Genomic DNA, 16,161 nt, shown 5'->3' on the forward strand with positions numbered 1-16,161 from the left:
GAGAATACACAGAGTTTAGAGTTTAAACACGAGAATACACAGAGTTTAGAGTTTAAACGTGAGAATACACAGAGGCGGACAGTAAACTCCATTCCATAATGTTTCTTTTATTTTACTATTTTTTAAATATTTTTTAAAAGTAGTAAACAGTAAAAACAGTTAAAAATACAAAAGTCCAGGTGTGTTGGTTTAGTCTGGTTTTAGTCCCAGATTCCAGCGAGGTTTTGGTCTAATCCTGGACTCCTGCAAGAAACATAAAACCACAAAACTTTAGTCTAGACCCTGTAGGGTTAATCTTGGTCTGGTCTCTGGTCTGGTCCTGGTCTGGTCTCTGGTGTCTGGTCTTTGGTCTGATCTAGAGCCCGACCGATATATCGGCTGGCCGATATTATCGGCCAATATGGGCACCTGGAGACTATCGGCCGATATACTTGCTGATATGGGCCGATATTTCACGTGGGCATGTTACACCTCGTTATAAAGCTTAGACTCTCTACATTCTGTTCATTTAATCCAATTTACAGACAGATAAATGTCCTAATATGTGGCTCTACATCAGTATTTATCTGCGGTGTAATTTGTCTGTGTCGTACTGTCCCTGAACACACCACCAGAGTCACGTCACTTCACTCACGTGTGTTTGTTTACACTCGCAGACGTGCGCAACACTGAGATTATTTTCTTTTTACGGACAATCGGTTTGAGTCTGGATTAAAAGGACATTTATTAGTTCAGACTTGTGATGTGGGAGGAGCCTGTGTGATGTGGGAGGAGCCTGTGTGATGTGGGAGGAGCCTGTGTGAGGCTGAGTGTTGGAAATACATCGACTTTGAAGCTAGTTTAGGTTTTGTTAGCGATTAGCTGCTGTAGCTCTGACACATAAACAGGCTGTTTTCTATTGGTCTATTGTAAAGTGTTTACATTGTCCGTATATTTGTTACTGGACCAGTATTGATATGTAAATGAGCTGTGAACAGACGTGTGAATGATCCACATTTATGCATATAATTAATTACCGCGGTGCACACGTTTTTACGGCTAAAGGCTAATAGCGGTAGTTTATTTACTAGCTAGGAGTTATGGGTCGGTCGCGATCGAAGCGGCTCTTAGATCCGGCTCTTTGAAGTGAACAACAGGAGCATGTTTCTTATTGGGAGCCGTGTTTTCTCTTTTTCTCACTTTTTCTCTTCATGTCGCATGTCGACCCGTAGTTTGACAGCAGCAGCGGCTGAAAACGAAACTTTCAGAAATCTGCGTGTGCATAGGATAAAAAAAAAGTGCATATTTGGCTGCAGTTCAGCATAAAATGAATAAACCAGGACTAAACTTGGGCTCGAGTGCAGGAGAGAGATAGAGACCGAGTCCCGACACTCAGTCCTGGTTCAGTTCTGGTTTAGTCCTGCTTGCAACAAAACAATCTCAAGAGTCGCTTGGGAGCCGAAAGAGCCAGTTGCTTTAGTGAGCCGAGCCAAAAGAGCCGGTTCTCCAAAAAAAAAAAAAAAAAACTGGAATACCCATCACTAGTGTCTAGAATGTGATGCAAAAATGCCATTAGGTCAAACTACTGTCTGTAAATATGATGTAAAGAGTCAAAATAACAATAAATGTTTCCTAAATAAACCCAATTTAAAATCCACTAGAGACAAACCTAAGTTTTTAATCAATTCAAGATTTACAGTGAATTTTTACATCACTAAATATATCAGTGATTATATCGGCAGCTCCAACTCCCATTATATCGGTTTCATATCGGTCACAACAAAATCCATATCGGTCGGGCTCTAGTCTGGTCTCTGGTCTTTGGTCTCTGGTCCTGGTCTGGTCCCTGGCCTGGTGTCTGGTCTCTGGTCTCTGGTCTGGTCTCTGGTCTGGTCCTGGCCCGGTTTCTGGTCTGGTCCTGGTCTGGTCTCTAGTCTGGTCTGGTCTCTGGTCTGGTCTGGTCCCTGGTCCTGGTCCGGTCCTGGTCCGACCTGTGGTCTGGGCCAGGTTGTTTGCGAGGTCGTTGAAGTTCATTTGGCGCAGGACTTCCAGTGTGGCTCTGACGGAGTTGGAACGATCGAACTGGAGCCAGAACCTCGACGATCTTTGGTCTCGTGGCTCCGACCAGATCAGAGCGACGAATCCTAGAGGAGGAAAGACTCTAACACACACAAAACACACACATTAAACAAGTAAATGGTTTTGGCATTTTGATCCCAAACTGAACTGAAAATTAATCGAACCGTCACCTCAAAACTGAGGAACCGAACCAGGATTTTTGTACCGATCCAACCCGAAGATTTACCGTAAAATACCAAATAATATCTGTGTTTCAGTGAACGACCGGCTCCCCTTAAACGCCGGGGACAGGGGTACAGTTTGATTTTAAAAAAAACAAAATAAACACCTGTTCCAAATACGCAGTCGAGTCTAACCCAGCTGAGTCCAGCAGTCGAGTCCAGTCGTCGAGTCCAACACAGTCGAGTCTAATGCAGTCCAGTCCATCAGTCAAGTCTAATGCATTCAAGTCCATCAGTCGAGTCTAATGCATTCAAGTCCATCAGTCAAGTCTAATGCAGTCGAGTCCGTCAGTCGAGTCCGTCAGTCGAGTCCGTCAGTCGAGTCCGTCAGTCGAGTCCGTCAGTCGAGTCCGTCAGTGCTCGTGGCTCAGACTTCCCGTGTTTTTGATTGAACTGAGATGTGATGATTCGTGCAGCGACACACACAGTCTGATGTTTGGAGCAGTTTGACTTCAGGTCAGTCCTGCCCACACCAGTCTGGTCGGAGACAGAAACTCAGCGGCAGGAAACAGTTTTGTTAAAATGACGTCAGTGTCAGGATTCCTGTTTCTTCTTCTCTTGAGTGTTTGTTTCTTCTTCTCTTGAGTGTTTGTTTCTTCTTCTCTTGAGTGTTTGTTTTTTCTTCCTTGTGCCTGAAGCTGGTGCAGAGTCTGACTCCGCCCTCGTCTTTGGTTTCATCTGTTTCTAATCACCTCATTTTCTGCAGCACAAGAAGCCGGAGCCGCTCCTCCCCAGATCAACACTTTATCCCTCGTGGCGTCACAGTTTGGCTCCAGAGTTTGTGTTTAGAATCTTTGTCCACTTTTCTCTACATACTTGACCTTTTTTCTTGTTTTTTCTCCGAACCGTTTTTTAAATACTTTTATTGCCTCATTTGAGCCGTCAGTCATGAAAACATTCAGTTTGTCGTTTGGAGGAAACAGCGATGTGGTTCAAGGTTAGGGGTTAGGAGTTAGGGTTTAGGAGTTAGGGACTAGGGGTTAGGAGTTAGAGGTTAGGGTTTAGGAGTTAGGGACTAGGGGTTAGAGGTTAGGGGTTAGGGGTTAGGAGTTAGGAGTTAGGGGTTAGGGTTTAGAAGTTAGGGGTTAGGAGTTAGGAGTTAGGGGTTAGGAGTTAGGAGTTAGGGTTTAGGGTTTAGAAGTTAGGGGTTAGGAGTTAGGAGTTAGGAGTTAGGGGTTAGGAGTTAGGAGTTAGGGGTTAGGGTTTAGGCTGCTGTGGCGTAAGAGGAAAGTCGTGGCAAAGGGGTGAGGAAAAGGTCGGGGACGAGGAGGCAGGAATCTGCCGACTGTAATTTAAAAACTGTAAATTATAATCAGACGTTTAAAGAATTTGAAGATCAGATTTTTACAGTTTTGCTGAACACGATTTCTGTGAGGACGGAATTAATGTCCTGCCTCAAATATCCGCCTGGTCTCAAATAAAAGCCTGGTCTGTTAAGTGACAAACAAATAAACACCCCAAATATTATTTGGTATTTTACAGAATTTAGACCAAAAAAATGTGGTCTTCCATATTAAATGGTAGTTCTTTCTTTTTTATTCCCATGTGTCCTTAATGTGTGTAATTCCTGGTTCAGTCCTGGTTTAGTCCTGGTTTAATCCTGGTTTAATCCTGGTTTAGTCCTGGTTTAGTTCCTGGTTTAGTCCTGGTCCAGTCCTGGTCCAGTCCTGGTTTAGTCTCACCCGAAGACGAAAGACAAAATTCTCCAGCTCAGAGTCCGTCAGATGCTCCAGTGTTTTCAGCAGAAGATTCTCCAAGTTCAGATTCGCCCTGGAACCAAAAGAACACGATTAAAACCAGAACCAGAACCTACAGACCAGAACACTTCCCTAAAGTCTGTGGTGCTGAAGGTGTTTAAAGCTCCTGATAACTCCATAAAGTATAATAATAATAATAATTAATAATTAATAATAGTAATTATTATTATTATTATTATTGTTCTGTCCGAGCTGCACTCGTGGTTTTCATTTCTAAACCATCACATTTTTATACAGCAGTTTACCTCCTCGATGCTCAAAGTTTTACAACGAGGAACAACAAACACACACACACACACACACACGGGAGTCGAACCTCCAACCTTCAGATCAGTGGACAAACTAGTTTAGTTTATTTCTTTAATGAGACGGGGACAGTGCACTTGGACATGAACCTCAACAGGAGCTTCAGAGCTCAGCTGCACCTGTCGCCCCTAGACAAAATCAAACATACAAAGCAAAAGTCTCTATGGCAACCGGAGCGTCAGAACAAATGTGTATCATTGTTCACACACAGTTCTCTCAGCGCCTTAAAATCATCGTCCACAATCAAGATCATCGTTTAATTTCAATCTACAAACTGAGCTCCTGCCGCCCCTGAAACCACCTGAAATCATCTGAAACCACCTGAAATCATCTGAAATCATCTGAAATCACCTGAAACCACCTGAAATCACCTGAAATCATCTGAAATCACCTGAAATCATCTGAAATCACCTGAAACCTTCTGAAACCATCTGAAATCACCTGAAATCATCTGAAATCACCTGAAATAATCTGAAATCACCTGAAACCTTCTGAAACCATCTGAAATCACCTGAAATCATCTGAAATCACCTGAAACCACCTGAAACCATCTGAAATCACCTGAAATCATCTGAAACCATCTGAAATCATCTGAAATCACCTGAAACCTTCTGAAATCATCTGAAACCACCTGAAATCATCTGAAACCACCTGAAACCATCTGAAATCACCTGAAATCATCTGAAATCATCTGAAATCACCTGAAATCATCTGAAATCACCTGAAATCACCTGAAACCTGAAATCACCTGAAACCATCTGAAATCACCTGAAATCATCTGAAATCACCTGAAACCTTCTGAAATCATCTGAAACCACCTGAAATTATCTGAAACCACCTGAAACCACAAGAAACCATCTGAAATCATCTGAAATCACCTGAAATCATCTGAAATCATCTGAAACCACCTGAAACCATCTGAAATCACATGAAACCACCTGAAATCCTCTGAAATCCTCTGAAATCACCTGAAATGATCTGAAATCACCTGAAACTACCTGAAATCATCTGAAATCACCTGAAATGATCTGAAATCATCTGAAACCTCATGAAACTGAAATCACCTGAAATCATCTGAAATCACCTGAAATGATCTGAAATGATCTGAAACCACATGAAACTCGTCTGTGATCCACAAAATCCCACCCCCACACCCCCATACCTGATCAGAACATACCGGCCGAGTCCGGATCAAGTCCACAATCACGTGATTGGATCGGGACAACCCTAGTAAGTGTGTGTGTAAACGTGTGTGTGTAAACGTGTGTGTAAATGTGTAAACGTGTGTGTGTAAATGTGTGTGTGTAAATGTGTGTGTGTAAATGTATGTGTGTAAATACGTGTGTAAATATGTGTGTAAATGTGTGTGTGTGTGAGTGTGTGTGTGTGTGTAAATGTGTGTGTGTAAATGTGTGTGTGTAAGTGTGTGTTGTATTCTCCAGCAGCTTCATGACTATAATTAGTGACACATTGAGCAAAACTAAAGTTCTGATCATGAATAAAACAGAAGGAACTTGTTCAGGCTCATTCACACTGTTACACTTAAAAACTGATTTGATGATGTGGAGATTTACACACACACAGATTTGTGACATTTAAATGTGACACGTCTCCAGGATTAGAATTATAAACTCAAACTTTCTGTTCAGATGCTGATTTTTCTTTCTTGGAATTCTGTCGTTGTTTATCAGGGTCTGGTGTTAGAAGAACTTTTACTTCAGCCTCAGAACTTGAGCTACGAGCAAGAGACCAGGACCTGCACAGCTCCAGCGTGGACCCTTCCAGGTCCAATGCAGACCACAGAGGACTAACAGGACCTGGAGGAGTACAGAGGACTAACAGGACTTGGAGGAGTACAGAGGACTAACAGGACTTGGAGGAGTACAGAGGACTAACAGGACTTGGAGGAGTACAGAGGACTAACAGGACCTGGAGGAGTACAGAGGACTAACAGGACCTGGAGGAGTACAGAGGACTAACAGGACCTGGAGGAGTACAGAGGACTAACAGGACTTGGAGGAGTACAGAGGACTAACAGGACTGGAGGAGTACAGAGGACTAACAGGACTTGGAGGAGTACAGAGGACTAACAGGACTTGGAGGAGTACAGAGGACTAACAGGACTTGGGGGAGTACAGAGGACTAACAGGACCTGGAGGAGTACAGAGGACTAACAGGACTTGGAGGAGTACAGAGGACTAACAGGACTTGGAGGAGTACAGAGGACTAACAGGACTTGGGGGAGTACAGAGGACTAACAGGACTTGGAGGAGTACAGAGGACTAACAGGACTTGGGGAGTACAGAGGACTAACAGGACTTGGAGGAGTACAGAGGACTAACAGGACTTGGGGAGTACAGAGGACTAACAGGACTTGGGGGAGTACAGAGGACTAACAGGACTTGGGGGAGTACAGAGGACTAACAGGACTTGGGGGAGTACAGAGGACTAACAGGACTTGGGGGAGTACAGAGGACTAACAGGACTTAGGGGAGTACAGAGGACTAACAGAACTTTGAAAAGAAGGCAAGGCAAGGCAAGGCAAGTTTATTTGTACAGCACAATTCGTACACAAAGTAATTCAAAGTGCTTTACAGAATAAGAAATACATTAAAATCATAATAAAAACAAATCAAAACATAAATAATCATGAAGATTAAAATAAAAAAAGAGAGACATAAATTGGAGAGAAGAGTGCGGAATGAAAACCTTTCAGTTATATGCACAGTTAAACAGAAATGTTTTGAGTCTGGATTTAAACAGCATCACAGAAGAGGCCTGTCTCACATGTTCAGGAAGAATGTTCCAGGTTTTAGCTGCATGAACCTGAAACGCTGACTCCCCTTGTTTAGTTCTGACTCTGGGCACCAGCAGGAGGCTGGTCCCTGAGGTCCTCAGAGTGCGAGATGGTTCATATGACACTAACATGTCACAGATGGACTTTGGTGCTCGGCCATGGAGAGACTTGTACACAAGTAGAGCTGCTTTAAAGTCTATTCTCTGAGGCACAGGAAGCCAGTGCAGAGACCTGAGCACAGGACTTATGTGCTCGTACTTCCTAGTTCGAGTCAGGACCCGAGCTGCAGCGTTCTGGATGTTCTGGATGTTCTGGATGTTCTGGATGTTCTGCAGTTGTTTCACAGCTCGTTTGGAGAGACCAGTGAGCAGAACATTACAGTATCTAACCTACTGGAGACAAATGCATGGATAAGTTTCTCCAAGTCTGATTTAGACAGTAAACCTTTGATTTTTGCTATGTTTTTTAGATGGTAAAAGGCTGCAGATGTTATTGATTTTATGTGACTGTTAAAGTTCAAGTCTGAGTCCATTATTACCCCTAGATTTCTTGCCTGATTTGAAGGTTTTAGAGCGAGAGACTGGAGGTGATGCTGACACTGTCCCTTTGTTTCTGTGGACCAAACACTATGACTTCAGTCTTGTCAGAGTTTAGCTGGAGAAAGTTGTTTTGCATCCACACACTGATCTGTTGGATGCAGTGACCAAGTGACTCCACTGGTCCATAGTCTCCTGCTGCCAGAGAGACGTAGATCTGAGTGTCATCTGCATAATTGTGGTACGACACGTTATTGCTGCTTATTAACTGGCCTAATGGCAGCATGTAGAGGTTGAACAACAGGGGGCCCAGGATTGACCCCTGAGGCACCCCACAGGTCAGGGCCATGTCATCTGAGACACAGTTTCCAATTTCAACAAAATACTTCCTGTCTTCTAGATAGGACTTGAACCAGTTTAGTACAGAACCAGAGATGCCCACCCAGTCCTCTAGTCTCTGTAAGAGGATCCCATGATCGACAGTGTCAAAAGCAGCACTCAGATCTAACAGGATCAAGACTGAGACTTTGCCTGCATCAGTGTTCAGGCGGATGTCATTTGTCACCTTGATAAGAGCAGTCTCAGTGCTGTGGAGGCTCTAAAACCTGACTGGAAAACATCAAAGGAGTTGTTCATTTGGAGAAAGTTCGTAAGCTGTTGGTAAACAGCTTTTTCAAGGACTTTGCCAAAAAATGGCAGATTTGAGATGGGTCGGAAATTGTTCAGTACTGTGGCATCAAGACTGCTCTTCTTTAGGAGAGGCTTAATGACCGCAGTTTTCAACGCATTTGGGAATGTTCCAGATTGAAGTGACATGTTAACTATGTGAGTGAGTGGTGAAAGTAAAACTGTTGAGGACAGACTTTAGAAATCTAGTGGGTAACATGTCCAGGCAGCAAGTAGATGAACTCAGACTGGTAACGATCTCTAAAACAGTTTTGTCAGTTACAGGTGCAAAGTGATTCAGAAGAAGAAGAAGAATAGAGCGTCCTCCTGCAGCAAACACACCCCACACAACACAGGTACTCACGGGGTCTGGACCTGGTCTGGGGCCTGGTCTGGGGCCTGGTCTGGGGCCTGGTCTGGGCCTGGTTTGGGTTTTCCTCTGACAGTGGACTGACCACAGCTGTACTAAAACCACACAAACGCACAGAACAGATTCACTCAGGTAGATCAGGAGTCTCCAGAGTTTCTCTTTTTACAGAAACAAAATACCAAACAGCTGCTTATTTTTGGAGTCACAGGAAATTGAGGAAAAGAAAGTGTCAGATGGGGAACAGTTCGATACCTATAAAACATTAACCTTCATCCATTTATTAGTGCACAAAGTTTAGGGTGACCACATTTTCAGAGAAAAAAACTGGGACATCCCCGTTTTTTTTGGTGGTTGGTAATAATCAAATTTTGAAACGAAATCGTAATTAAGGAAAACTGTTCTGCAAAGACCATTCAGGACCATTTGTCGTTTTTAAGCAGATTTTCTGTATTTTACAGAAACAAATGACAGTTTGTCTTTTTACTGTTTACTGTGTACTACTATTACTGCTACTGCTACTGCTACAAGTACTACTATTACTGCTACTGCTACTGCTACAAGTACTACTATTACTGCTACTGCTACTGCTACAAGTACTACTATTACTGCTACTGCTACTGCTACAAGTACTACTATTACTTCTACTGCTACTGCTACAACTGCTACAAGTACTACTATTACTTCTACTGCTACAAGTACTACTACTACTGCTACTACTAGTACTACTATTACTACTACTACTGCTGCTACAAGTACTACTATTACTACTACTACTACTACTGCTACAAGTACTACTACTACTGCTACAAGTACTACTACTACTACTACTGCTACAAGTACTACTACTTACTACTACTGCTACAAGTACTACTACTACTACTACTACTACTACTACTGCTACAAGTACTACTATACTACTACTACTGCTACAAGTACTACTATTACTGCTGCTACAAGTACTACTACTACTGCTACAAGTACTACTACTACTACTACTACTACTACTGCTACAAGTACTACTACTACTACTACTGCTACAAGTACTATTACTACTGCTGCTACAAGTACTACTACTACTGCTACAAGTACTACTACTACTACTACTACTACTACTACTACTGCTACAAGTACTACTACTACTACTACTACTACTGCTACAAGTACTACTACTACTACTACTGCTACAAATACTATTACTACTACTGCTACAAGTACTACTACTACTACTACTACTACTACAAAGTACTACTTACTATACTACTACTACTACTACTACTACTACTGCTACTACTACTACTACTACTGCTACTACAGTACTACTACTTACTGCTACAAACTACTACTACTACTGCTACAAGTACTACTACTACTGCTACAAGTACTACTACTACTACTACTACTACTACTGCTACTACTACTACTGCTACTACTACTACTACTACTACTACTACTGCTACAAGTACTACTACTACTGTTACTGCTGCTACAAGTACTACTATTACTGCTACTGCTGCTACAAGTACTACTATTACTACTACTACTGCTCCAAGTACTACTATTACTACTACTACTGCTACAAGTACTACTTTTACTACTACTGCTACAAGTACTACTTTTACTACTACTGCTACAAGTCACACTTCACACGGGACATTCACACGGTACATTCACATGGGACATTCACACTTCACATGGAACATTCACATGGGACATTCACACTTCACACGGAACCAATCAACCAGTGTGTTATTTATAAACCTTCAAACTCTGAAATGTTATGATTCAGTCGACCTTTACACTCTGAAAATCATGTTCACTGTAAAACAATAATCTCCTGTCAAAATCTTTACAGAACATGTTCAAAATCTGAAAGAGACAATCTGAGCTCAGAGACACGGACACGTTTATCCAAAAGAAAATCAGAACAAACTTTATGAAATGTTGTAAATGTGTTAAAGGGCTGGAGCTGCGGAACTACTGAACTGTGCACCAAACTCTTTCACTTTATAAAGAAGTTTAAATGTTTCACTCTGGACAGAAACATGAAATATGAGTCTTCTGTTTCTGATTTGTTTGTTTCTTCTTGTTGTTGTTTTTATGAAGATGAGCTGGTGTTAAGACGAAGCTCTGATAAAGAAATAAAGGGTAAAGACAGAATAAACTCAAGCTTCAGCCAACACCTTTTCACTCTGTGTGTGTTAAATATGACTTTGAAATAATGTCAAAATAAACCTGAGACCCAAATAAACAAATAAATAAATAACAGAACCAGAACTGTGGATGTGAAGAGGATTAAAGACTCACGGGATGTTGGCCGCCATTTTCTCTCAAGCAGGAATGTTCTGGATTTACTCAGGTGTGCCACGCCCACAGCAGCCCTTCAAAATAAAACACACGTGTCAAACACACAGCACCCCTTCAAAATAAAACACACGTGTCAAACACACAGCACCCCTTCAAAATAAAACACACGTGTTTTCATGTTTCTTTTTCTTGTGTGACTTTTCTGCTGCTGCTCGTTGTTTCGTTGTGTTGTGCTGCCCCCTTGTGCCTCGTTAAATAAAATAAAAATGAAACAAAGTAAAAAAAATATATAAATAATATATATGTATATATATATATATATTATATATATATATTTATTTATTTTTTTATTTATTTTTTTTTTAAACACCGGGATCGTCAAATAAAAAACTTTACACAACAAAAGAAGAAATTGTTTTTGTTTATTTTGTTTTTCTCCCGTAATGTGGCTTTACAGTCACACAATGATACTATGATACACAGATACACAACACACTACAGGTACACAACACACTACAGATACACAACACACTACAGATACACAACACACTACAGATACACAGCACACACACTACAGATACACAACACACTACAGGTACACAACACACTACAGATACACAACACACTACAGATACAGACACACACACACACACAACTACAGGTACACAACACACTACAGATACAAACACAGATACACAACACACTACAGATACACAACACACTACAGATACACAACACACTACAGGTACACAACACACTACAGGTACACAACACACTACAGATACACAACACACTACAGATACACAACACACTACAGATACACAACACACTACAGGTACACAACACACTACAGGTACACAACACACTACAGATACACAACACACTACAGGTACACAACACATACACACATGTGAAGGGTCCCTCAGTCGTTCAGGTAGAATCATGTCGAGGAGAAAATTCTGTTTGTCAACTGGACAAAAGTTCGTTTGGTTGAAGACGTTTCTCAGTTTGTCCAAACTTCTTCTTCATTTCTGTCAGACTCTGGTGACTCTTCCTTATATCTGCAGGAGGAGCTAACTACACTGAAACTCCTCTGGAACTAACACACACTTGTTTACAGTTTGTGTTTGTTAGTTCGGTCTGTTGACCTGTAACAGAACAGTTCATGTCCATAATGGAGCTTCCACACCTCTGGTCCTGACCTGACTACACCTGTTGTTCTCTTGTTTGTTTTGTTTGAGGTTTGAGGATGGACGTGTAAACAGGAGACAGATGGAGTCTGAGTCCATTTCTGTTTAGAGAAGGATTCTCTTTCTTAACAAAAACAGCTTCTTTCACTCTCCTCTCAAACCATTTCTTTTTTCTGGATCAGATCTGGACGTCTCTGTCCTCAAACGAATGACCCGTGGTTTTGAAGTGCAGATGAACAGCAGACTGAGGTCCTGTGTTGTTCTCTCGTCTGTGTTGGTTCTTGTGGAGTGTCTGTTTAGTTTCTCCAGTGTCACTTCAGTCTTCACTGCACTGACTGGAGTAGAGCACATTGTTTTGTTTGTGTCTCGGTGTTTTGTCCTTTGGTTGGACCAGTTTCTGTCTTAAAGTGTTCGTAGGTTTGAAATAGACCAGGATCTCATGTCTGAAGATCCTCTGTAGTTTTTCAGAAACACCAACCAAGTACAGACATCAGAGAATCAGAACCCAGGAGAAAGGGGGGAACTATTCCTTACCTGGTTTAGACCTAGTTTAGACCTGGTTTAGACCTAGTTTAGTCCTGGTCCTGGTTTAGACCTTGGTTTAGACCTGGTTTAGACCTAGTTTAGACCTGGTTTAGACTTGGTTTAGACCTTGTTTAGACCTGGTTTAGACTTGGTTCAGACCTTGTTTAGACCTGGTTTAGACCTTGTTTAGACCTGGTTTAGACTTGGTTCAGACCTGGTTTAGACCTTGTTTAGACCTGTGGGTATTATGACATGTCTCTATTCAGACGCGCCGTTATTACAACATGTTTTATATTTGTGACTACAAAATAAATAAACTATTCAAAATATTTTAAAATATATCAACATTTCATCATTAAAATCTAGAACTAAATCGCACACAACGTCGGATCTCGCCTCGTCTGGAAACTCTGAGAGAATCGAATCTGGGCCTAAATCCTGTGGTGTGTGGGTTTTACAGACTCTGTTGATCTTCATCGTCCGACCCTCATCCCGTTTGTCTCAGTGATGAAGAGAGAGTCGCCCTCCTCTTCGTCAGGCGTCTCGTAAAGTCTTTGTTCGTGCCGTGTCGTTTGTCGTGTCGTCCGTCCACGTTAAAGTCCAGGTGGTTTTCTAGTTCTTGGTTTTGTGGACAGAACTTGCGGTTGATATTTCTTACAGTTTTACATCAGTTCAGTTCAGTTTGTGAAGAAAAGAAACGATTTACGCACAAAGACTGACTTTTTCTGACACTTTAAACCTTCATTTTACTAAATAAAGCTGTTGTTATTTATTTGTGTGAGTTTAATCAAATTTATTGTGAGATAAAGTCTGATCCCCGCGTGCACGCCCCACATGTGTCTGTGTTTATATCTATGCCCAACTCTATAGATACATTAACTTCTTGGGTTCTTTTTAAAGACAATGCAGTAAAGTGTGTTTACCTTGTTGACATGTTTCGGCTGCTGCTGCTGCATCTTCAGAACTGTCACCGGTGTTGGTGGTGACGTGAAATCAGAATTGATTGAAATCAGAAAACGAGACACTGACAGCATTAACCGTGATGACGGCGCGTTCCTCCTTTCACCCACCTGGGACACCCTCCTCCAGAGACACCGGGCGACGGGAGGCGTGGTCAGTCTGAGCGACCTGCAGGTCCATCAGACTGACCACGCCCACAGGAAGTAACAACAGCTGATACACGACACGTCACCACCAACACCGGGGACAGTTCTGAAGATGCAGCAGCCAAAACATGTCAACAAAGTAAACACACTTTACTTTTACTGCATTGTCTTTAAAAAGAACCTAAGAAGTTAAAGTATATAAGAAGACAAAATGAACATCTTTTGCTCTATAGATACACACATACACATACACATATACACATATACATGCATACACAGACAGATACACAAACAGCATGAGCAGCTTTTGTCAAAACTTCATCTGAGTTTTCATCTGAACAGAAGCTTTAGTGCAAAATGCTCCAAAACAGAGCTTTTCCCTCCCTGTCCTGGAGCCAAACCCCCAAACCCCCTGACCCTGAACCCAAACCCTGACCCTGAACCCAAACCCTGACCCTGAACCCAAACCCTGACCCTGAACCCAAACCCTGACCCTGAACCCAAACCCTGACCCTGAACCCAAACCCTGACCCTGAATCCAAACCCTGACCCTGACCCTGAACCCAAACCCTGAACCTGAACCCAAACCCTGACCCTGAACCCAAACCCTGACCCTGAACCCAAACCCTGACCCTGAACCCAAACCCTGACCCTGAACCCAAACCCTGACCCTGAACCCAAACCCTGACCCTGAACCCAAACCCTGACCCTGAACCCAAACCCTGAACCTGAACCCAAACCCTGACCCTGAACCCAAACCCTGACCCTGAACCCAAACCCTGAACCCTGACCCGAATCCAAACCCTGACCCTGAACCAAACCCTGACCCTGAACCCAAACCCTGACCTGAACCCAACCCTGACCCTGAACCCAAACCCTGACCCTGAATCCAAACCCTGACCCTGAATCCAAACCCTGACCCTGAATCCAAACCCTGAACGTGACTGTGAGCTGGAGTGGCTATTCTGCTCAGGAAAATAAAACACACACATTTCTTCACAAAACTATGACACAGAATCACAACTTACACTCTCAGGGAGGATTTAAAGATGAAATAAAAACAAAGAGTCCAAATTCCGAGAGAGTGGACGGTCCCGCGTGGAGAGGAAACTGAGAAATCTACAAAAAAGAGACAAGAAGAGAACCGGAAATCTCACTCACAAGAGGGAGGAGCAAAGAGCAGTAGTAGTTGAGGCGCTTGTTCAGGGAGACACACACACACACACGTGTCTGGGGCGTCATCTTGTGGCCGTCACCATATTTTCTTTTACCTAAACTGGAACTTGTTCATAGTTCGAGAGGCAGGTTCACTCCTCAGTTTGTTTTTTGCTCCTTTTTTTCACTGTTATTATAAAGTACAACAGTAAGACAAAAGTCAACTCTTCAAATATTGTTTCTATGAAAACATCCTGCTTAATCCCATAAGTCATGGAAATACCTGAAAGTTCTGCTCTCTGCCCATTTGAGGAACAGTGAAGAACTTTGGTCATTGCAGCTGTTTCCCTCCAGATACAAAGGTCGTCTTGGGTTTAAATTAAAGTTTATAAACTTGAGAATTTTTCATGTACATTTGAGGCAGTGATAAATGCAATAAAATGTTTGAAAATGATCACTATTGATGACAATTTGTCAGGCGGACAGACATTTTTTTGTCTTTTGGTGGATGTTGAGGGTGATATTTGACAGTAGAAAAGTAGCAAGCCCCAGAATATTTTTCTTCTAGTTTCCCCCCATGTGTCAGGAAACACCATGTACAATTTTAGAGTTATTTGACCATGTTTGCAGTTACAGCTCCTTCATATTTACTGTTGCATGATTTTGCAAATAGATTTTCTCAAAAAGTGTGTTTTTTGGACCCTGAGACTGAGTTGAGGTTGGTCCCATCAACTCCTGATGGCCCAAGATAAAAGAGAACAGGAAAAAATAGTGAAAAAAGGAGCAAAAAAACCTCCTGAGGGGTGAACCTGGCTCCAGGCCTATTAAACATAAAGTAGCACATAACACCACAAACAAACTCTGTGCCTCATTTAAAGTTTAAAACTGTAAAACCTTGTGATTGTTAAAATCTCTTAAAGTTCACATTGTTTGTTTTTACAAATCGACGCACACAAAGTGACAAACGAATAAAGACAAAAAAACTGTAACAAGTTCAACACAAACGCTGATCCAGAGTCGCCCTAAACATAAACGACGAGGATCTGGAGACAATCACGACCAACGAGACTTTACGGAAGCTCCTGTTCTACAGAGCGGCCTATTCACCTGTCACCTGTCACCTGTCACCTGTCACCTGTCACCTGTCACCTGTCACCTGTCCTGCAGAGC

This window comes from Boleophthalmus pectinirostris, unplaced genomic scaffold (assembly GCF_026225935.1).
Source record: "Boleophthalmus pectinirostris isolate CB_2022bp ecotype Guang Dong unplaced genomic scaffold, ASM2622593v1 HiC_scaffold_17, whole genome shotgun sequence".
NCBI lineage: Eukaryota > Metazoa > Chordata > Actinopteri > Gobiiformes > Gobiidae > Boleophthalmus > Boleophthalmus pectinirostris.